This window comes from Pezoporus flaviventris, unplaced genomic scaffold (genome assembly GCF_033815535.1).
Source record: "Pezoporus flaviventris isolate CSIRO_AGI_PZ_B2104156 unplaced genomic scaffold, CSIRO_AGI_Pfla_v1 ptg000015l, whole genome shotgun sequence".
Lineage (NCBI taxonomy): Eukaryota > Metazoa > Chordata > Aves > Psittaciformes > Psittacidae > Pezoporus > Pezoporus flaviventris.
In genome coordinates, this window is record NW_026892563.1 from 26,701,292 (window position 1) to 26,723,786 (window position 22,495).

Consider the following 22,495-nt stretch of genomic DNA (forward strand, 5'->3'; position numbering starts at 1 on the left):
TCAGACATGTTTATATTAACATCGGACATGTACCCAGGCGATATGTCCCTGATTTGCTGTGGTGATGATGAGGACAATCTTCAAAGGACTTCGTGTATGGAAAACTAGCTGAATCTCATTGCTAATGATGAGTGAGCAGTGGAGGGCCCAGGCGCTAGTATGTGCACTGCAGAAGAAAAAAATAATTATGAGGACCTGAATAATTACTATTTCCCCATACCTCTTCAGGGGGGTTTGTATGCCATTGAGGCTGGATGCAGACAGTTCATAGGAAGTGAGGCTAGACAGGAACGTGGCTATTTCAGAACAATAGCAACAGTGTGGTATTTATGTTGGATATACCATTTTCAGTGGTATTCTTAACATGACAACCAGGTTTTTTTATTCAGCCACCCTGGTACATCTGCCTCTCTGAATAGGTTGGTTTGTTTTTTCTCCCTGCCATATCTGACTTAATATTTCACTATTCTGTTAACTAGTCTATGGAAAAACAAAAACAAAAACCCAAACATCCCAGAACTGTTCATCTGAATTCTTTGACTGTCTTTCGGCTTCTTTGCTTAAGTTCCAAAAAAAACGAATGTGTTTAGTGGATGTGTTCTTCATAGCAGCCAGTTCCAGCTAAAAGCAGTCTTTTAAACTTGTAAGCGCAACTTCTGGCCCTTCAAACGAGAGACTAAGCATTCCCTTACTGAGTCAAAAAGAAATTATCTTTGAAATAAATGTATGCCATAAAGACACCTCATATTTTGAAAACAAATTATCAGAAAGAACAAATGGTGAACATGCTGATAACTGAACACTACTTAAAATTTTGATTGCAAACTGATTGCAAACACTTTGTTAGCAGTAGGAGATAATCTAGTATGTGTGAAGGGGGAAAACCTTCCCCTTTTTCTAGCTAGATTTTTTTTATGGGATTCCTACTTTGTCAAAGTGTTTACACAGAATGTAATAGACCTAGAAAAAGTTTGGGAAATTCTGATCACTAAGGCAGCTTTGAACACTTCTCCGTTCCCCATAGGACACAAGTTGCTGTAGGTCATAAATTTCAAGTAAAAGAATACAGAGTCAAAACTAGGTGTAGTGGACTGAAGCTGGTGAATTCCTCTGTCATGCTCAAAACCAATGTAACATCCATGTGCCTAAAAGCTTAATCCAATTTGTGAGTCAATGATATTAGCAAAAGGTAGTTTCAAAATAAAATATGAGCTCCTATTCCTGTCTGATTTTTTGTTTGGTTTGTTTTGTTTTGTTTTGTGTGTTTTCAAACTAGGCTGTTCCTAGAGTTTTTTTTCCCTTAAGACAAGCCCATTCCTAACTCCATTTCCCACCTCCCCTTTGCTCAGTCTAGAGTCTAACTGGAGAAAGGTCTGCTTTGTTAATGAAAGTTACCTTTAGATGACACCCCAACAGCTGTAGTCCCAATTAGCCAATACAAGAATCCTGGCATGATTTTACATGATGTTAGGGTTAGGGCCATGAAAAGTGATGTAAATAATCTTTTTAATTTTTTTTCCTGTTCAGATCACCCCAGAGAGGAATGCTTGCTAAAAATGAATTATGTACTTACCGTTGCTATTCAGTATCACTAGTTTAAACTAGGCCCTTGAGGGATAGCCTTTTAAAGCAGGTATTCCCCGAGTAACATTCTATTATTCTGGAACTTGTAACTGCCCTGTGATGCTTCAAAAATCCAACAACAAAACACAAAAAAAACAACAAACTGATGTTTGGTAGATATGGTGTGGGAGAAGAACGTAAGAGCAAGCTCTTAAACTGTCTTGTCTCATTGTATTTCCACTGAGGCTCTCCTCCTACCTCAATTGCTAATGAGAGAACAGGGTTGGATCCCACATGGTTCCTTTACTGTAAAAACCAACTGGATTGTCCAAGTTGCTATGTTAGCAGCAAAACGTATGAGTTTTGATTTCTTCTGGATTTGCATTCTTTGCTTTCCTGAGGCCAAACTGAATGATTAACAGATGATTCTTGTCTGCCTTTCCCTCTGTGAGGATGCCAAGTTGTGTCTCTACCCACTGCTCGCACACTTATTTTCAAGAACTTGTGCAAGGGTATTAATCTTCTCTTAGAATCTAGATCTCTTTCAAGAAGAGTTTCAAATTGCCCAGCAAGGCCAAAAGTTAATTGGGGAGGGGAAGGAAGAGATGCATAAACATAGAAGCATAATACTGAGATAAACCATATGCTTTCCATAAAAAACAATAAAGGTAAGCCCTGCATGTGGTACTTCTCAAGAATAACATTGTTTGCAGCAGCATTAGGGACTTCTTGGATAAAAAGTCCTGCAATCCATGTAGAAGGCTGCAAACATTAGGAATGGTATCTGGCACCAGCGAACACATGGGCTCAGCCAAGGTAGCATATGAACTAAGCCTCCTTTAGCATTTTTGGTAGGATGGTGAGGAATTACAGATCCTGCTGTTGGAAATGTGTGTATACTGTTTTGAATCACACCTACATGTCGAAGCATTCCAGATCCTCAGAGGTGCCAAAATTTTTGCTATCTAGGCTGGAGGATGCATCATTTCACTTTTCTCTCTAAAGTAAGCTCTTGGTTTTGCTGGCATATACTATACAGTGATTTAGCACATTTTTAAAAGCTATTTTTCTTAAACATATTGATGTAATTACAAAAGCATATGTGTATCACATATTCCTTTAGACCTTTCCACTGAACTGAAAATCTTAGCGTTTCTGCAGCCAACCATATGATCACTTTAACACTGCATATATGAGGGTTACTGCAATAAATCAGATGACTTGTTGGATATCTTCCCCTTTGCTTCTGCCTCAAAATAAATTCCTAGTGACTTCAAAAGGATGACAGTATATGCTTACAAATGCAATGGATGCAGTAAACAGCTGTTCTATTAACATACTTTTAAAGGGTTGTTTCAGGTAAGGATCATTTTAGTCCTGTTTTATTCCACCTCTACAAAATAGGAAACCACTGCCTTGAGGTACAGGTGATGAGTAAAGGCAGTGTTTCTTAGGACTTCAACTTCTGTCACAACTCAAAATCTTCCAATTGTGGGAATGTATTTAGGGGAACAAGAGACATTCAGGACCTAACACTGCCAGTAAGTTACTTGCAGAACCTAACTTACTTACTTACCTCTGCTTTACAGAGGCACTGGACTGTGACTTCCTACACCATTCTTACCCTGGCCAAAAAGCAGGGATGAAGTAAAAAGTTAAAATCACAAGACAAAGATTTTGAACGCATCAAGGGTCTTAATTTTGACAACTAAATAGCATTTCATGACTTACTGTAACCTTTTCTCCTTTTGGTGTTTATGTATGAACGTCTCATGATAAAATCTGGGCAAATAAAAATGCTGTAGGTGTATAATGATACCAGCAGAATTGCTGGTGCTTATCCTTTCTGCTTCTGTTACTGTAAGTACATAAGCATGAATATGCTGTAGGGAATTAGACCCTTTCAATTCCAGCATCAATTCCCCAGCTTTCTGGGGAAGCTGGTGTAATGCTATCTATCTTTCAGGACTAAAACAGTGGTAGATGTTCATTATGTTTGCAAGTATCTCGGAGATAAAATGTTAAGGGCTATTGATCAGCCCATTTGATGGCAAATGTCTTTCTGGAGTCTCACTTCTGGTATCCTTACTCATCAGAATACAGGATGGCAACATGAATGAAGTCTGTTGCTTTTTGCCTTGGGAATGGATGTAATGTTATAAAGAGAAGCAATTATCTCTTTCTGGTAGCTGAAGAACACTAGAAGTGATTGTGAGAACGACTACAGTTGGTGTTTGTTTCCTGATATCCTACTATTACTGCATTTTTAGCCATCTATCATTTTCTTTTCCAAGATGTGACTCACTGAAGTATGTTTCCTAGCTGTACTGCAGTCTTTGTGGGTACAAAACAGAAACAGAACATGTCTGGGTTTTACTTCAAACTGCATCTAATAAACATTGTGCAAAGACCCCACGTAAGCACCCTAATTGAGTTAGCATTTAAACTCACCATAGATTTATCCTTTAATAAATTTAAGATCTCACAGATGCCAATAAACCAGTCTGGTTTATGAGCAGATCAAACTGAAGTCTGGGTAGAAATAAAAAAATGCTAACATTTGCAAAGGCTCATATCTGTAAAAAACTGAACATTGCCCCAACAAATGATGTGAGAACCATTGTCTAATCTGCAGCTATCACGTTATGAAGATGACATTTGCCTTCTCTCAGAGAGCACTTCACAGAATCACAGAATGGTTTGGGTTGGAAGGGACCTTTAAAGATCATCTAGTTCAGCCACCCTGTATGGGCAGGAACATCTTTCACTAGGTCAGTCTGGTATAAGCCCCATCCAACCTGACCTTGAAAACATTCAGTGATGGGGCAACTACAACTTCTCTGGGCAAACTGTTCCTGTGTCTCACCATCCTTATCATAAAACTTTTCTTCTTTATGTCCAAACTAAACCTATTCTCTTAAAACTTTAAAACCATTAGTTCTTGGCCCTACCAGTATGTGCCTTGGTAAGAGGTCCCTCTCCAGCTTTCCTCTAGGCCCCCTTTAGCTACTGGAAGGCTGCTATAAGGTCCCCTCAAAGCCTTCTCTTCTCTAGGCTGAACAACCTCAGCTCTCTCAGTCCTCACAGGAGAGGTGTTCCAGCCCTCTAATTGTTTCTGTCAAAGTGGGAGCTGCACTGTTCTATTTTTTTGCTACTTATATTAGGAAATTACCTGAGTATCTGTTTTGTTTAAAATGCAAAACCACTGGTCCCTACTTTCAAGGTCGGTTGTAACATTGACAGGTTTGTGAATTACACTGGCATCTTATGGAGGGCTAAAGGATTTAGTCTAAATGTATAATAAGAAAGTAGCCTCTGAGCTAAAGGGCTCTATATTCTACCATGCCATAAAGAAGTATTGATCCATGACTGAAGAGTCAAGTATTACTGGTTTTGAAATATTTCCTAGAATTTAATGAATTTTCCTTCATGAAAGATAATGTTCATGTGCACAGAAATTACATATGCTCCTTTTGTTGCCTCTTATAAACATTTCCTGCTCTGTTCTGCATTCAGCAGTAGAGGCAGATAGACAAGCATGTTCCCTTTTGAAGATTCCCCACCCCTCCCCAAGGAAGCAACTCAAAGCAAAAATGTGTTGGCAAGCCCAGTGACCTGTGAAATTGGTCAGAAATCTGATAAAACAGCTAAGGAATTAGTTGCAGGAAATAAAATACAAAATAATAAAGCCTTCTCATTGCTGCTTTAGCTGTGTTTCTGCGTGGGAAACTTCCCATTGGATGCTCATAAGAAAAGCAGAATCTGATTTCCCCTATAAAACCAATAAAACAAATGTGGGCTATCACAAATGAATTTACACATAGTTTAAGAGAAATGCTTCATTTGAAGTGTTCACTAGACCTTACCATGGAAGTGGGAACCTACTTTAAGAAACCGTATGTCCTATCTCCACAATAGATGACCCCCATAAAACTTTGACATGAAATCATAGGATAAATCGAAGATAATTTTAAAAGGAAGGAAAGAAAGATGACAACTTAGTTGTGTGAGAACAAGTTCGGAGTTCACTTCTGTATGTTTTTATTTTGTTATGCATTTTAGAGAACTGACATCTCAAAATATTCTTACAGAAGAGAAAAGAAAGCAGTGTACCTGATAAATATGTCCTCCTGATGAACATTCAAGTGAGTGTTCATGTCAAACAGACAACACACAGAGGGAGTCTGAACATCATGTACTCAAACACACTGGTATCTCATGAAATAACTTTCTTCTGCAGAGACTGTGTCACTCAAGGCAAAGTAACTGGACAATATTACTACCATTCTGCGTAAGCTTTGGTAAATTAGTGAAAGTAAATACAAAATTGAGGCCTTCCTTCTCTGTTAAAAAAACTATAGGTTTTTTTTTTTCCCTCTTTCTTTTGGAGAAACTCTGTCTTGATAGCATGAATGGGGGTTGGAGCAGAAGTGGAAACAGTACTCACTAGTTGCACTGCATATTTATTTTTGCAATTAGGTGGCTGGCAGAGCTTAAGGGTCAGCTCTGACAGAGGAGGGAGACCAGGTATTATTAGCAAATAATACTACATTTGCTTTGTGTGGGAGTTAAAAAGTCACTGGATTTTTTTTGTTAGAGGACTTGGCTAAGACCTCCACAATAAAAAATTGCCCTCAGCTCCTCACAGTTAGGTGCTGTCATAAATGATTTTACACCCAAGGAATGACAGTGGTTTGTGTTGCTGTACACAGAGTTGTTAGAGCTATGGTCTTAGTAGCATTACTAAAATATCTGAAAAAGCTCTTTGGGCTGAGCTGGTGCTGCAATGGACAGCACAAATAACAGTGAAATTTTCAGCAGCTTTCATAGCTTTTCCTGCTTGCCACAAAACTGCACTTCTACTAAGTTTGTTTCCATGATGTAGAGCAGCTAAAGGAGCTGGGATGAGGTAGCAGCTATGAAATAAATGTCATGGAGTATCAACTGAAGTTTAAATGGAAATGGTTTATGTCGAGTCAGCTTCTGTTAGCAGTCATACTAACAACTGCTGAGCCACAGAGGTTTTCAGTTGCTCTTTTCAGTGTCAAATCCCCAAGGCTTACTAAAGAAGGTGGATTGCACGTGTGTGAATACAGAATCGTGAAGCTCCTGAAGCTGCTCACAAGTGAGCACCTTGCAAATGTTCTGGCTGGTGAATAAAGATTCTTTTACTTGCTGGAAAGGGAGTGAACCAGCTCGTAATCTGCTTCTGCAATGTGTATTTCCAGGGACAACATAAAAAGTGCAGTTTGTTATATTTACTTGATTACATCCTCTTCACTGGACAGTTTCAAGGCAGTGCCAGCAATGAGTTTGGAAGCTGTTGCAAAGTGTTAAGATGCCTGATGTCCTGATTCATGGGAATTTGGACTTAGGAAGCTTTTTTCCCCTCTCTGCTTTTATCAAAGTAGTAGTGTAGGCTGTTAAATTATCTGTCCCAATTTAAGAAGAATGCTCAGTCCCTCTCTAGTCTAAAGTATAATGAGAGGAAAACAGGAAATGTACCTCAAGAAAGGGTTCCTTCTGTTCTAAGAGGTGACGGGTTACCTCTTAAACAGGCTCCATCTATTTTGGATATGCTAGGGTACAAATCAGGTAGCTTTAAGCAGTGTTATGTTGCTCACCCGTATCTCTGTTTTATACCTGCCAAACTGATGATGGTGTGTTTGGGGATGTGTGGTATCTGTTTTTTTCGGGGGGGGGGGGGGGGGGGGGGGGGGGCTGACTTTTGTTTCTTTTTTTTCTGAAGATGAACTAAATAAGCAGATACAAAAGTTACTTGAATATTGTGAGCATAAAGGTCTAGAATGCAGAAAAAAAGAACATTTGGGGTTTTGTGGATGGGAGGGGAATTGATGCAAGTGCCAAAAAAATCCTCCTCTTTCAAATTTTGTGTGCCTTGCACAAGCTAAAACAAATACTTGACTGTTCTGGTGCTTACAGAGGAGAAAAAGCTCTCAAACCTGATTTCTCTCCCTTCTGACTTTTCAGGGGAATTGTGCTTCTCTTACCAAGTTTTCTGATTGACTGTGCATGTGACTGATAGAAATATTACAGAAGCTAACTTACATGCATAGCTCTAAAGAAAAGAGTATTCCTTTTACTTATTTTTTCCCAGTTGCTGTGACTGTTGATTCAATAGAAGGTATTTTTTTCTTTCAAACTTAGGACAAAGCATTGCAAATAGAGAATATTGCATAGATCTTAAAGACCTTGCAGTATTATTGTGCTGTCTTCACCCTGAAGCTACCTCAAGCTCTAGCAGGAGGCGTGCCCAAACTGCAATCCTATCCGTAAACATAACTTTCTCTGGAAGTCTATGGTTGTTCTTTACTTCACTGCCTGTCAGGGTGTAGAATGAAACTTAGTTTAGGATACCTTATCATTTGCTGTCAGAAACACCTGTAGCATGGATGAAATGCTACCAAATCTCACTCAAATGGGACAAGCTTTCCAGTGCCTTCCCAAGCACTGCCTTTCCATGGTTTAGCATGAAAGAATTCATGGAAAGCCTAAATTTACTGCCAAGTGTAGCAGCACAGATGTGCCCAATGGGCCTCTACCCACCCCTTCTCAGAATTGCATCACTGCAAGCAGGAAGTATTGTGTGTTGGTGTGAGCAATGATTACAGTCTTGCTAATTTGTGAATGCCCCTATGTTCAGCATTGCCAAATATTCTGTATGACTTTTCCCACTCTTAAAAGCAACAAGTATGTATTTTTCTACTTGTGTCACAAATAAAAAAGCCCCTTTTTAAGGCTCATATATCTTAAAAAAAAAAAAATTAAAAATTTTGCTGTCAATTGATGATCATTCAGTTTTCTGTAGCTCAGGTCAAACACCTTGCATTTTACAGGACTTTTGTTCTGCATTTCTTCTTCTTGAATGATTCTTTATGAGCCACAGCTTTTCAGGAACTGCAGAGGGATCTCTTCACAAACACACATAAGGATTTCACGATGCTGAGTTTGCACACAGCCTATTGAAAGGCAGTGTTTTTTTTCCCACAACTGCTCTGCCAGTAAGACAACTGTATGGAATGAGCTGTTGTGGGCTGCTGCATGACTGTAATTGTTGCATGTAAATATTGTACCTACATGTGATAACATCCTGAGTACATTTGTACAGCATAAATGGTTAGTTTTGTATGCAGTCACCACTGGGTCAGAAACATGTCCGTATGTTTTTCTGTTCTTTCTTCAAGCCTCTTTCCTATGTCTGCTTATTTAAAGAGACAAATCACTAGTGACATGGTATATGGTTAACTTCTTGTTATTGCAGGACATTCTTTCAGCAGTCCTTCTAACCTGATCTGAGTCAGTCAAGGTTTGGTTTTAACAGATACTCCCCCTGAAGTTCATACTGAAGAATTATCATATTAAAACTGTTCGAAGGTGGCTAAGCAACTTTCAGGTGCACTCTTTCCCTTTGGCACACACAGTACTGTAAATAAAAGGAGGCTACTACAATTTTCTCCTAAAACTGTCTGCTACAGACTTCCATACTGTGAAATACCTGTTCCTGCTGGCAATGTCCCTTCTGGATTCCTGAAGGGCCCTGGCACCAACCAGAGGAATAATTCTTGAGTGGAAGAGGAAATAAGAAGACAAGAAATACTTGACTGAATAGAGGGAGAAAAAATGTCCCTGACAGAGTGTGCCAGGATGTGTTCAAAGGAAACACTGAAATCTCCCTTCTCAAGGGACTTCAGAAACTAAGCACTAGAAAATGTACTGTTGGGAACAGTACTGCATTAGCAGGAAAGTGGGCTGGATGATCTAATTATTTCCCATCTTTAACTTGGCTAGGTCTATGAATGATCCAGATCTCTCCAGCCGCTATTTTTCTTACTAATTTCTAAAATATTGTAAGTTGGGAATAATTCCTTTTTAAATAAATATTAGTAATTATTACTTCTAATCCATCAGTACTTAACGAATTCTGACCTTTCCTGTAACCTGTTCTATTTTCTGGAATTGTGATATATGAGGGGTAGAGCTAAGCTCAGGCAAAGATAAATAGTGACAGCTGGTTACTACAGTGTATGTCTGCAGAGTTTTGGGAGCAGTCATACGTAAGTTTCTGGTGGTCTGGTATTAGTAATTCTCTGCAAGTAAACTTGTAAAGTTTGGATAATAATCTCTGAAAAGCCTTGATGTCATCAATTCCTTTATTCCCTCGCAATCACAGACTTTTTTTTTCCTGATAAAATGATAAATGTCCCAGTATCCCTATGGATGTGAGCTGGTGTGAGCAGAGTTTGCTAAAGCCAAGCATACACCATCTATGTCTTGAGCAGACTTGGTACTATCCATTCATTTAATAAGGGAACAGAAACATAGGTGGTATTTTTTTGGAATTGTAAATTTTATGGGGTTTTTGTTGTACCATTCACATACAAGGTTTCTTTACTTGTGCAAAGAGCCTTCCTCTTTCCTATCCTCTATTCCTACAGCCCAAATACAGCATAGTTAGTATTGTTTCTATATGACTTTTGATTTTACCTGAAATGTTTTATAGCACCTTTCCCCAAAAAGAAACTTTTATATATGAGCATGTGTACATCTGCATAAATAAAAGATTCAGTTTGACAAATCAAAGATGCAATATCAGCAGGTACTTAATTCTGTCCCCAGTGTGAAAAGTATTACATAAAAGATTCACTTTGACAAATCAAAGATGCAATATCAGCAGGTACTTAATTCTGTCCCCAGTGTGAAAAGTATTACATAAAAGATTCACTTTAACTGCAGTCACTCCACTGACTGAGGTACCTGTAGCTGCTTTGTATCAGCATGATAGGACACATAAACAGATCAGTAAGCAGTGTGAATGTCTCCTACAGTTGAGCAGCAAGATTTTACATTCTTTACGACAGGATTCATGTAGATCTATTGTTGAGTTCAATGAATATTGCTAAGCAGTCTTCGGCATGTCATTACTTCCCAGGCACTTTATCATCCTAACTCCAATGTAAAGGAGTATATCATCAGCATGTTTTCAGAAACATGAATGGAAGCACACAAATAGAACTTGTACTCAGACTTAACACAGTGGGTGGCCTGACTCCTGTTCACTGGAAGTGTTCAGTGGAAGTATTCAGTGGAATTTATGTGCCTGAATAATGTGGGTACAAATCCTGCATCCAAGGCCTGCACTGAAATGTAGACCTCCTTGGTACATGTGGTAACTTGACCCCAGAAATGTCTTATTTTATAAATTACTCAGCAAATAAGATATCTCAGTCTAAAAGAAAAATACTAGCACTAACTTTTATTTAGAAGAAATAGTATTAAGAAAGTACATCCATCTAAGTATCCACCTGTAAAGAACAGTTCTCTTTCAGACCCAAGATACTACGACTTGTTATGATAGACTTTCAAGGCTGAAATTAATGCTGAGAGCCAGTTACTTTTGCTAAACTCATAAACTTACTAATGCCTTTGTGAATCTATTATGGAGGACTTGAGTTAGTCCTAACAACGAGAAATAAACCTTCTGAAATGTCCATGCTAGAATTCATGATGGTATGAATTTACTTGAGAAAATAAGCATTCAGTTAGCTCCTGCTACAGTGAAACTACTATGATGCATGCAAAACAAGAGCATTCAGCAATAACACAGTATGTTCTTAATCAAAACAAATTTACTGTGAGCCAGGGAGTCAATCAAAAAAAGGAATAGCAAGCTTGCAGCTTTCTTTGTGAGCTTGTGTAAACCTGTCCATCAATATCTATGTTCAGCAGTTTTGTGTGTTGTAGACACACTTAAATCACAGAATGGTTTGGGTTAGAAAGGGTCTCTAAGATCATCTAGTTCCATCCCCCTGCCATACGCAGGGATACCTCTCACTAGACCATGTAGCCCAAGGCCTCATCCAGCCTGGTCACAAAAATCAGTCAAATTCAAATTTAGCCTATAAACTACTGTTCTATATGCTGTAACTTTTCATTATTTGTTTTGTATATTTTGTCTCTCTTAACATAATGTTGTTTTAAATAGATGTAGCCAGGCAAAAATATTGTTTCTAGGCTAAACTAATGAGTAGTTAATAAAAAAATGAAATAAGCGCTAACTCATCTTTCAGACTCAGTATTAATAAAGTCTCATCTGAAAGAGTTAAATACCTGAAATAAAATTGCTGAGTTGCTAGTTTCAGCTAGGTTTAATATTTATCTAAATCAATGAAAATTTTTCTAAGAAAACTGTCTCTGTTTTGTGCTTTGTGTTGGGGGGGATTCTTCTCTTGATTTGGAAATGTGTTCAGTCTTTTTAAAATTCCTACTACTGTTGTGCAGCGAAAGTATCTATATTAACTATTCTGAAGCATTTGCATAAGTAAAACACATCCCCAGTTGGTTTCTACATAAACAAATTTTAAAATCTGTGCCTAGCCACCAAAAAATAAAACGTTATAGGATGAAGGTTTGTGGGTTTTAAAATTATTATTATTTTGAGTAACAGATCTCTAAATCTGGGCATCTGATGGAAAGAGTGTTTCTTTTTTAAAATAAAAATAAAATTATCTTTGAGACTAGCCTCTCTACAAAGTAGAAGTCTTGAGGCCATTTCAAGCTATGTGCTTGAATCTCCAAGCATTTTGACAATCATATATTTTCTCCCTGCCCATGCAAACCCACAAATTTTCTATTGAAGATGTGACTTGAAGTTCACTTAGCTGAGAGACTTCGAGTTATAGATTCAAACCCTTTATGAATGTATTTACCCCAAAGAAATGTAGAACTTTCCTTAAAATGGACATAAGATTACCAATATAAGGGGCTTGTTTATGTATCATATGCATATGAAATACTGAACAGAAATGAACTATTTCTTCAGCTCTGAAAAAAGACTGCATAGAGAAACTTTGCCAGATGACAGCAGATCATTAAGTGCTTTGTGAGAAATGTCTTGGCCTATTCTTGTTACTGAAACTTGCTTTCCACTTCAGTGAGGCCAAAATTTCACAGTTGGATGGTGACCTAGAGGTCAGCAAGAACATGAAGGAAAATTTCCCATCACCTCTGATTAATTACCCAGATTAACAAGTGTTCCCTTGGGCAACTTTGTGTCTCAGCTATAGATAAGTAAGTACTGCTATGTGAATTTTAATGAAGCACAAACTCTGCAACTAGCAGGATAAATTCACCACTATAAAATGAAGCAGTTTAATGTAACCAGTTGAGACTCCGGTTCACAATGAAGTTAACAGAACATTATCTAAAAGTATGTACTGTTTTCGATTGCGCAGAGTAAACATACAACTTGGTGTTCACTGGTGGATTTGAGACAAGTAGTCCAATTGTACAATCACAAGCAAAGAACAGGCATTAGAACTGATCACTTTCCATTATGGAAGTGCACGTATGTGAGTTAGTATATGCAAGCCTATGTCACAGTGTAAATTCTCTAGTACCAATATCCAGTCTATGCCTACAGTGATCCCATAAACTCAGGAAAAAATGAACATGTTTTTCCACAGTCAATGTAAAAAGAGTTATAAGAGAACGTTAGCTCACTGTATTGTAACAAACTCAAACTTTAAGCCACATGTTCTTGCATTCTTGTTGGCAGCTTGGTAACATAAAGCTAAAATAATAGTCATTGCTCTATAATATAGTAATTCTAACAGCTTCAAGGTTACCGATTCAAGTGTATTTTGGGGTGGGGAAGCTTTAACAGAAATTAATTTCACGTATGACAGTTATTTTTAGAGGAATGTGGGGAACCATACTGGCAGGAGTGTGGAATGTAAAAAAAATATCTCTAATCGTGTTTATAGTACAAATAACTTTTTTTTTTTTTTAATATTCTTATTTACCTCATCCTACCAGTTAATATATTTAAAGTATTTATGTCAATGAGGATATGGAGGCAATTATCACGAACAAAGGTGTGGCTTTCACTTAGGAAAAACTCCAAACCACTTCTTTGTTATAATCATTCTGTTAGGACCTGTAATTAACTCATGAGTATCATTATCACATGAGGTTAGTACATTGGAAATGATTCATGAAACTTTCATCTATTAGTAGATACAAGTCCTTCACTTAGTTGAACAAATCATTGCCTTTCCCAACACACCTAAAAGAGGAAAACAACACAAAGAATGGTATTAGTTTCACTATGCAAATGAAAACTCATTTGGAACATATTTTTGTTTTGCTGATTGATGTTTTTCAGTGTCTTCCTCCTTTTCAGTCTTAAGCTGAAGAACAGCATTTCTTAAAACTGATGTGAAGGCTGTGCATGTTTTGAATCTCTTCCTTTGGTTTATTTGTACAGAATGAGAGTCTGAGACAGCTGGAATAATGGAGACACCAGCGTCTCTTAAAAATCTGCATAACTTTAAAATTTTGTGTGTGCACTTGTCTGTAATCCTCCAAGAAGTCTCTGTGACTAGGCATGATTTGTCTCGTTTTGTAGATAGGTAAACATAGGAAAAGCTACATAACTGTAAAAGCAGACAGACGACCCCTAATCTTTGACATGAGAAAGAAGAAAGCAGGGTGTTGGTAGTGGGGGAAAAAAAAACCCACAAAACCAACAAGAAAACAAAGCAGACCGTGCAAAACAGAACAAAAAGCCCCAATGAACAATTGCCAGAAAACCTACCACGATTACTACTGAGTTTATCCAGGGAAAAGTTCTGATGATTCACAAGTGGCTCTTGAGTTGCCAGTCTTTTCACTTAACTTGCTGTTCATGTAGTGCTGCCCATCACCTGTTGTTAATTATAATATCCTATAAATCTAATGTAGAAGACCAGCAGTGAGACACAGTGACTGCACTGGCTGAATAGACACTCTAGGAAAAAAATAATTTTTTAAGAGTTTGTTCCTGGATGAGCTTCTATGAACCTGGCAATGTTGTGAACTGATATTTCTATTAAGCAAAACACTAGTGGATGCCTTTAAACAAATAAAGTCCTGCCGTTACACAACCATTGTGGTTTCAAGCACCATAACAAAAACAACACTATGATGGGAAGCTATCATTTAATAAATCAAAATAGCTCGCTTGGTAATAAATATTTTTCTTAGAAACCACAATATTCTCTTTTCTACAGATGATATGACTCCCCAGTCCCTGCATTTTTTGACATTGCTGGAGTAATAAAAGAACGTGGGAAATAACTCAGTATGGTGAAATCATTCAGTTTAGTTGCGCCTACACTTCAGTTAGAATAACTTAAAAAAGGTGTGATTTCAGCTATAGATGATCAAATTCTTCCCTTTTTCAGGTAGACACAATTTGGCTGGACTGCACAGTGCTATCTTTCTGAGATAAGGACAGTGTTTAGTTTTGACTAAATCAATCTAATTTCTCAGCTTTATATTTCCATTCCACAGTATGGGAAATAAGTTTCTTTCCTAAAAAAAAAAACCTCACAAAAAACTGTAAAAATTCCATGAATCATTGCTGTTGACTGTGTTCTACATTGGCTGCTGGTCAGATAACTTCCACTTATTGATCAATTGGCCTTTTTAGTTAGCAGTGAAAAGAAAGCTATTAAAAAAAAATGTTCTCACATGTAGCATAACTTGCTGATATAAAATACCAAATTGAGTGGGACTGATCTATTGGCATCACTGAAGGATGGTCCAAAATATTTAGTAACAGACTGCTAAAAACAAACATGCACTTGTACACTTGCCCGTATATGTATATGTAATCATGCATAAGTTTCACTTAAAGAATACAACCAGTATATACTTCTCCTGTAAATAATACTGCTCTGCTCAAAGTCCTTCAAGTTTTCTAATGTCTGATAAGAAAGTCATGAAACATTTACAAAAGTCTGAAGATTCAGCTTGTTTTACTGGGATCCCTTTTACAATCTCATGCAAAGATCAGTGTATTCTTCCATTTATTTGATCCAAAATTATTTAGTATTCCACAGCAAGAATTTTTGTGTTCCTGGGTGCAAGATTCTTTTTATAATGAAGTGCAATGTTGGTATGACTATATTTATATAGCTTCAATGACTTATTGGCTCTGTTTGCTAGTAAAAATATGGTTTTGATTATCCTTAAAACTCCTGATTTAACCTACTTTGGGAAAATTGAGCTATTATTTGTTACTGTATATATGACATACTGTGCATTCTAGCTGAAATCCAAGGTACTATACAATTGACTTGCATCGAAAGAGAAACTGCTGCAGCAAACCTTGACTGGAAGATGAAATGTAACTTAAGGAATATTAATAACAGGAAGGTATTGAAAACATGTGTCTGGTTTTAGGCAAGCAATTTCTCAGTGGTTCCCATGATAGCTTAGGACACAGGACAAAAGTTGATGAAAGTATACAGGAGATATTACAAATCCATGGGAAAAAAAAAAAATCAGAGTAACATTTGTTTAACTGGCAGGCTTTAAATGACCTCAAAGAATTATGTGAGATGTTGGTTACTGTCTTGTAAGATAATTCCATTACTTTGAAAGCAAATGTGAAGTCTGAGGCAGCTTTATTAGATATACTACTAAAATGCAGCTATCCTCTAGCTGATCTCCTGGTGCACCCCTCTCTATATTCTTTATTCTCTGCAACGGTGATTATATGATAACCCACTTAAATCTTCTATCTAAAGCAATTAATTCTTTACACTAACTGAGTTTTTCTGTTTCAGTTGTATTGGTGTGTATCTCTAGAAGCTTTTTTCTTTTTTTTAAATTGGGGGAAAAGGAATGTTAATATACTGTGAAAGGTGTGCACTTCTATTAGAGCAATGGACAGAAAACTGACAGTACCTTGATTACTGACATAACTAGCAAAGGTGGGGATGCATTAAAGCCGGGTGATGGTAGAAAACTTTCTTAAAATGTTTTCTATGTACCTTAGCTCTGAACTTGATTGCATCTCTGCATCCTTATGGGCAGTGGCCAGTCTCAGGGCCACTTACTTTCTTTTGTTTCTTCTGAATACAATTCTGCAGCTGACTGTCTTCCCATCTGTATCCTTTAACATAATATGGCTACATCAGGCCTGCACTGTGTGCAGCTCTGCTCTTGGAGAAAAACATGAACCCTATTAATCTGTGACTGGTAGGCTTTCATAAATGCAGTTTTTCGTGCTGAGTGAATACTATTTATGAAATAACCCATCCCACTAAGTAGAAACTTATCTCAATGTGTCTGAAAGCAGTTGGTGTCCTCATCAAATTTGCTCTCTCAGAATAATACCCTGACATCTTCTGGCTTTGTGAGTGGAGTTCACTCCTCGTCTCGGGCTTGGGGCTAGTATTTTCATGTAGTTTCTAGCCTTTGTCTGTTAAAATTTTTGACATAATGGATCCTTTTCAATGGCAGTTTTTCCCCAGAAAATGAAACTTTGAAAGACTTGTTAACTTGCATTGTTTCAGCATTAGACATTTTCATTGATTATACTCTCTTGTCCTCAAAGACTTTAGTTCTTAATGCCAATGCAGCAAAGAATGCAATCTCTGACATATCTATAATGGTTGTCTTTCCATAGGCCATGAATCCAGGATGTTGCATCTATCATGTCACTATTCCCACTATGAAGTGAAAGGAGATTACACTTGCATTTGCTTTCCAAACCTAGTGAAGTGTGGTCATCTTAAATAATGTGGTCTTGCTAAATTTATAGTAATGAATGCACTGTTAACAAAAGCATCAGTTCTCATGTCTTTCACATCAAATGACTCTATATTGCAAGATACAATGTTCTGCCCAGGAATGTTTTTATTGGAATAGGTGAGTGGAAGGGCATCTTCTGTAATGCTTTAAACAATTCAACTGTATGAAGAAAATTACCTCAGCTTAATAGGAGAGTACTTCACTACCAGTTCTGACATCCAAACTCAACATCCAGTAATGAAGAGATCATAACAGTGCTGAGTATCAAACGGGTTCTGACGATATGTGTTTTCTTCTCTTTGTAGGAAGAGAAAGGAAAAAAGCATGTGTGTTAATACTCTTCAAAATATTCAGGACATATTTTTCACTTTACATGAATAGATAAGCTACATAAAGTTTTTTTATTAACCTATTTTATTTTTTTACATAATCAAATGTTAATACATTAAATAAACATGAAGCAGCAGAGGAGAACTGTTTAAAACTTGCTTAGGTTGCAAAGACATCATGAAGGGTTCACATTTTGTTCTGGTTTATTTTTATGAGTAACATTGTCTGCATAGCTCTGTAATTTACAGTAAACTGAATTATTTTCTCTTTGGACTACTTTATATTACAAAGGATCACTATTTCTATTCACACAAGGCTAATTCTTCTCTGTTTCAAGCTTGTTGAGAGTTTTGAATATGCAAAAACTGGAAAAAATGAGAGAGAAATCAAATATTTCACTGTACAGTGTAAACTCTTTGGTTGATTACAAAATACCAGGCAACAAGTTGCATCAACCAAAGCCTAAAACCTAAGTTGTCCAGTTCTCCCCTCCTCCCCCTCCGAGTAACAGTCGGCAGCTCTGGAATGTGTAGTCTTCTCCCATGAAAACATTTTTCCACTCTGCCTTTTCCAAAAATCAAAAGTTCAAAGCTAAACTACTACATGTTATAAGAGAACAAATTTACCATGACACTTAAACAAAGACATGAGTCAGTGTATTCAGCTTTCCTGAGGGAGGAAGGAGTTATGTTTCTTGTTAAGGCAAGGTGTGCAGTAAAGAAATTATTTTTACAGTTTTATATATCTACTTTTAGTTGTTTATCCATATAGATGTTATATTTTACTGTACAATTAAACTTGAAACTTGTGCCTTTTTTTGTCACTGGTATATTAATCAAGGTTCTCCTCAGAAAGCAAAATATTAACATCCTTATTGTACAAAAGGGCAAATGCAATCAGACATTCAGGCAGTATTATTTAGGATACTCGTGGCAGTCTGGGAACCTCAGCTGCTGCTCTTTACTCTGGAGAGTGCTGCTTTTGTCCTTGGGAATGGCACAAGCATGATGAGTAGCATGCATGTCAAGGACAGAGACAAAATGAGATGGTTTTGGACTGCTGTGTACAACAACTTGTATCTGGAATAAAAAGCATGTGATTTTGTGTTCTCTTAAATGTGAGGTGTAGAACACAATATATTAAGCAGCTGAATTTCTCTGTGTAGTTTTTAAAGCTGTCTAGGAAACTTGGAACACCATTTCCATTTATTTGGAAGAAGTGGCTGACTCATTTGTCTGCCCTGAAAAACCTCTACTTCTGTTCCTGACTGAAATAAGATGGATATTCTGAGAGCGATTCCCCTTGTACAACAGGAGAGAAGTACAAAAAGTCACAGCTTCTGCTAGTACTGAGCCTGACCATCACTGAATGTATGGTTGATTTGGAAAATGTTAAAAGATGCAAACTTCTGCTAGGTACTACAGTAGCTTTAATGTGTCCATTCTTTCAAGCAGATTGATATTGCAAAATCTTGGTTTTTGTGGGTACAAATTCAGGGTAGCTAGATCAAAGGTCTGCTCTAGATTCAGACCTTTGAATGTTATATTCAGTACGATGGAACCAAAATCAAAAAAATCTTGAGAATGGAGAAAGCTGACATCTGCAACTATATTCCAACAGCCTAGGCACACCATCAGGATTCAGTTTTCCCTTATTAATATGTAAAGATGTATTAGGTCATTCTCCAAGAGCAGTGCTCAGCAACTGTAGAGATGATATGCTTAAACTGAGTGACACAATTTTTTTTTCCTTCAAATTCAAATTTTTAACAATATAGTTTAGACATGAGGTATCATATTTTCTACGTCTGCCTGTCTTTCTGTTGTTCCTGTAAGATGCCATGTTAAAGGACCTTATATGGTAGTTGCCTATAGTCATAGGTTTTCTCTAGCCTTTTTAAAATGCTGTTATATTTCACAGGGGAGCACAGAGAAGGTGTAATGTAATTACACTTTAACTTTTCAAATGGAAAGGTTCAGATTTTTCATTTGTGTGTTTTATAGGCCCTTAACAATTGTACCATTAAATTTAATGTCTGTTATGAATGAGACTGTAAAAAAATAAAGGGACACGGTCTGTGGGAAGCGACCTGCTGCGTAGATGAAGCATGTTTTGATAACATCTTTTGATAAGGATGAAAGTAAGCTCTGCTTGATAAATGATAAACTCTTATTTTTATTCATCATGCATTGAATTACAGAAGTACAAAAAAAGCCATACCAGGGTATGTATGTCGTTGAGTAGTAGGGAACAATTAGGAAGGCAACTTATTAATAACAGGCTAGTGGTAGGCAGACTTGCTGGCTACGTGCAAATGAGGGTAAGAAGGGGTTTGCTCCCTCCTTTCTCTATAGCTAAGCATAGTCCTAGGCTACACAGCCTACATAGGCAATACAGTTGGTAATTCCATATATGTTCTGAAACAGCTAGAACCACAGTTCAAGCAAATTCAGTACCAGCCACTGTAATAAGTATCACATAGGGCAAATATGTATTCCCCTGGCCTGTGTTTCCACCTCCCACATTATACAAGCAAGCAGGAAAGAAACTCTCACCAGAGGTTAGGAAAACTGTGATTTATAACATCGGTGGTAGGTGGAACAGGGGAGACCAAGAGAGCCAAGTATTTTAAGCATCTGTTATAGGCCTGTGCCAGATGCAGGATACCAGACAAGATGTGCCATTTGTCTGTTCTTGAATGGAATTTCCTATGTCCTTAATACCAAGCAAACTCTGTTTATTTATAATATAACTGCTTTTGGTTTTGTAGAGATGATATACAGCACATTTCATCTCTTCACTTTCACAGCGACATTTAAACACTTAAAAAGTGATTTATTTAGCTGTGTGAATTCAGTCGGGCTTGAAAGGTGTTTTGCTTTGTCACTGGTGAATCTGTAAAGATCATAAAACTTTTCTGTTTAGGGAGACTGAACTGTGTAGTTTCCAGAAGTAGTTTTCTCTAACGCTTGTCTAAGAATGATACCCAAGTTCTTATAAGACTATGTCAGTAGGCAGTGACTTCAAGTGACCATTTTCATGGGAACAAAGAGAAGAATGATTTGGGAAGTACTGACTGTCCTCTCCTGAATGTGGATTTTTTTTTTTTTCCTCCCCGCTTCTAAGTCTTTATACTTAATAAGTGATTCCAATTATTTCCCAAAGAAATAAGCAGTAATTTCTAAGCAGAGCCTTTTCTCAGAGTATGCTGATTCAAAGCTACAGCTTTTTGGCAGAAATACAAGTATTAGTTGTAAAAGGAAACATCTCTCATTTCTAGGAATGCATTTCTAGACAAAATGAGACAGAAACATAACCTTACCAGAGTAACAGTATCTCATAATGAGATTGATTACCTGGGAGTTGAGTATCCCACCTTTAAGTCTCTGTGCTATCTCATTAATACCAAAGACATAAGCCCTAAACTACACATAAGACCAGGAGGAAAAATTAGTGTTAGGGTATCTAAGCCTAGAAGGAAAATGCAACAGCCCCACAATGGAAGACCTTGGCTCCAGAGTAAGCCAGTTGTATAGAAGGATTGATCTTTTGCATATCAATCTTTGATAATGTCTACACCCTTTCCTGCCAGCTCTGAAATGCCCATTAGCTCTGCTTCAAAGGCACATCAGGCTGGACTGTTGAGCATGCTAGGCTCTTCCATGGGCCCCTTCTGATACCTCTACTCCAGCGCCACATCTCCTAGTCCTTTACCAGCAGGCTGTGTCCTCATCACCTTGCTACTCTGCAGATGAAGACCTTGAGTTCAGAGGAGGTGACACCCAAGACAGACTTCTTGACCTGAGCCCTCAGCCGACCCTAGCTTTTTCATAGAAATGCCTTGGCTTCTTCCAAGGACAGGAGAATTAAAATAAACAAAAATCTGCAGGATGGAAAAAGTGAGAAGTTGTAGTTAAAAATTTGCTGACAAAAACATGGAGGTGTACAAAATCGTTAATCAGGATCCAAGTTCTTTCAGTGATATTCCCTATTACTTTTTAGGTCACAAGGAACACTAAAGCATGTGCAATTAACTATCTGCATAAACAAGCTGCATGATCTCATCCCTTTCTGCCTCAGTTTTTCTGTTTGTAAAGCTGAGGCTGTAATATTTGACAGGGGTATTGCTCTGAAATCCAGCTTCTGACTAGAGCTGTTACTGCAATAATTACTGCAGCAGACGTCAGAATCAAGTGAAAGCACTGTCATTCAACTATTGAAACACAAACCACAGCCATCACTTGCCTTGTGTTACTACAGGTATAGACCCAATAGAGCAGAAAACAGATTTCACACTTGCTTCTAGATGTGAACCACTGTTTGAAGAGCATCTTCTCTGCTCCTAACCCCCCCCCCCCAGTCAAAGTGCATTTAGCTGTTTCTGGCTGTAGCTAGAAATGATACAGCTGCATTTTTTGGCTTATATAGCTTGAGCTCAACCCTCAGAAACAGCTTAGTCTGAGATGTTTTACAAAACTATTTTTCTCTGTAAACATTTTTGTTCTATAGTTATCACATGATATCTGTGCTCCCTTATAACACACTAGTGACTGTGTGCCTTATCTTCCCATTACCAGACTGGTCAGTTACTAACTCAGGAGGTGGTCTGCAAGCTGGGGACAGAGGTGAGACAGAGATCACTTAATGAAAACTGGATTCCAAGCTGGGAGTCCTGTGGTAGTCTGACAAGTTGATGCTGAGCAACACAGAGGTCAGCATCTCGAGAGGCAGCTGAAGATATGGTCAGCCTGAAGAGTAACTTCTAAGCTAGCCTTGAGCTCACGGCTTTGGAAACTGTTGTTTGCAAATAGAGCTCACGCAAACAGAGCACAAAATACAGGATCCAGCCTGGGTTTTGGGGGTCTTGCACACATTCGAGTAATTCGGGTTACTCAGAATCTACAGGCAGGTCCTTACTTGAGCTTTAGGACAATCTCTAATGGAGCTAAATCATGCCGCCTACAGAGGCTGTTGCAAGGAGGCTGCTGCTTCCCACAGA

The 22,495-nt window shown here is 37.7% G+C and overlaps 1 protein-coding gene across 5 annotated transcripts in view; it reads right to left on the reverse strand.

The window, feature by feature from the left end:
- Positions 1 to 22,495, reverse strand: part of COL8A1 (collagen type VIII alpha 1 chain) — an 83,689-nt gene that overhangs the window by 50,610 nt on the left and 10,584 nt on the right. Inside the window, exons 1-2 of one of the 5 annotated variants that reach the window (XR_009743479.1) lie at positions 16,470 to 16,822; positions 14,180 to 14,308 (exon numbers count right to left, since the gene is read on the reverse strand). The exons of 1 other annotated variant lie outside the window; for it this stretch is intronic. The gene's annotated coding sequence lies outside the window, so the exon portion shown is untranslated. Of the gene's footprint in view, positions 1 to 14,179; positions 14,309 to 16,469; positions 16,823 to 17,343; positions 17,464 to 22,495 lie in introns of those variants that run through there. 3 more of the 5 variants (XM_061453877.1, XM_061453874.1, XM_061453875.1) reach the window with 3 other exon arrangements.